This window comes from Styela clava, unplaced genomic scaffold (genome assembly GCF_964204865.1).
Source record: "Styela clava unplaced genomic scaffold, kaStyClav1.hap1.2 HAP1_SCAFFOLD_61, whole genome shotgun sequence".
In the NCBI taxonomy this organism is placed as follows: domain Eukaryota; kingdom Metazoa; phylum Chordata; class Ascidiacea; order Stolidobranchia; family Styelidae; genus Styela; species Styela clava.
Genome location: NW_027556545.1, coordinates 80001 through 81884, shown reverse-complemented (window position 1 = coordinate 81884; position 1884 = coordinate 80001). Strand labels below are relative to the sequence as shown.

The following is a 1884-nucleotide window of genomic DNA, read 5'->3' as shown; positions in this document are numbered from 1 at the left end:
GCGTCGCCGGCATCGGCGTCGAAAGAAGCCGAGCCGAAAAAAGTTAAAGTACAAACGCGATGCTAATGAGCGAGCCGTTGTCTCGACTAATATGTAGGGGGCGTTCGATCGAGCGTCTGGCTTGAGCGCTTGTCGGCCTAGCAGAACGGTCGCATTGTTATGCCCGGGTTTTAGGCACCGCTGCAGGCGGCCGGCAGAGCTCTTGTTTGTGCGAAACTGAATGGATCGAGCCCGAGAGAGGGCGAGCAAAGAAAAAACGCAAATCGCTCCGCCTGGCACTGCCGGCGAGAGCGTGGACGTCGCGGCCAGCGACTGTCGAAGCCGAGTACGGCCGCAGGCGATCGCCTCGGTCTTAAACGAATGCGACGAGCACGCGCCGGGCGGCCCAGCAAGGGCCGAGCGCAGCTGTCGCAGCTATCTGGTTGATCCTGCCAGTAGTGATATGCTTGTCTCAAAGATTAAGCCATGCAGGTGCAAGTACGAGTTCTCGTAAAGCGAAACTGCGAATGGCTCATTAAATCAGTCTTGGTTTATTTGGTCTCGTAAGCGAAGTGGATAACTGTGGTAATTCTAGAGCTAATACATGCATTAAGCGCCGACTTCGGGAGGCGCGCTTTTATCAGATCAAAACCGACCGGGTTCGTCCTGTGACGTTTGATGACTCTGGATAACCACGCGGATCGTACGGTCTCTGCACCGACGACGTATCATTCAAGTGTCTGCCCTATCAACTGTCGAAGGTACGCTACGTGCCTACCTTTGTGATAACGGGTAACGGGGAATCAGGGTTCGATTCCGGAGAGGGAGCCTGAGAAACGGCTACCACATCCAAGGAAGGCAGCAGGCGCGCAAATTACCCATTCCCGACACGGGGAGGTAGTGACGAAAAATAACAATACAGGACTCTAACGAGGCCCTGTAATTGGAATGAGTACATCCTAAAACTCTTAACGAGTATCCATTGGAGGGCAAGTCTGGTGCCAGCAGCCGCGGTAATTCCAGCTCCAACAGTGTATGCTAAAGTTGTTGCGGTTGAAAAGCTCGTAGTTGGATTTTGGGCGAGCGCCGCCGGTCCGTCGCAAGGCGTGTCACTGGTTGCGTTCGCCTCACCTTCGGTTCTCCGTCGGTGCTCTTGACTGAGTGTCGGCGGTGGCCGATAAGTTTACTTTGAAAAAATTAGAGTGTTCAAAGCAGGCTGTTCGCCTGCATAGTGTTGCATGGAATAATGGAATAGGACCTCGGTTCTATTTTGTTGGTTTTCGGAGCACGAGGTAATGATTAAGAGGGACAGACGGGGGCGTCCGTACTCTGCCGTTAGAGGTGAAATTCTTGGATCGGCGGAAGACGAACTACTGCGAAAGCATTCGCCAAGAATGTTTTCTTTAATCAAGAGCGAAAGTCAGAGGTTCGAAGACGATCAGATACCGTCCTAGTTCTGACTATAAACGATGCCAACTAGCGATCGGGAGGCGTTACCATGACGACCTTTCCGGCAGCTTCCGGGAAACCAAAGTCTTTGGGTTCCGGGGGAAGTATGGTTGCAAAGCTGAAACTTAAAGGAATTGACGGAAGGGCACCACCAGGAGTGGAGCCTGCGGCTTAATTTGACTCAACACGGGGAAACTCACCCGGCCCGGACACAGGTAGGATTGACAGATTGAGAGCTCTTTCTTGATTCTGTGGGTGGTGGTGCATGGCCGTTCTTAGTTGGTGGAGCGATTTGTCTGGTTAATTCCGATAACGAACGAGACTCTGGCATGCTAAATAGTTACGCGACCTTCTCGGTCGGCGTCTAACTTCTTAGAGGGACTAGTGGCGTTTAGCCACACGAGATTGAGCAATAACAGGTCTGTGATGCCCTTAGATGTCCGGGGCCGCACGCGC

At 52.9% G+C, this 1884-nt stretch overlaps 1 non-coding gene across 1 annotated transcript in view; it reads left to right on the top strand.

Annotated features, from left to right (window-relative positions):
- Window positions 1–415: 415 nt before the first annotated feature.
- LOC144418870 (small subunit ribosomal RNA) overlaps window positions 416–1884 on the top strand; it is a 1810-nt gene continuing 341 nt past the window's right edge. The window contains exon 1 of the ribosomal RNA XR_013473711.1: window positions 416–1884. This exon is cut by the window's right edge and continues 341 nt beyond it. This is a non-coding gene — a ribosomal RNA (small subunit ribosomal RNA).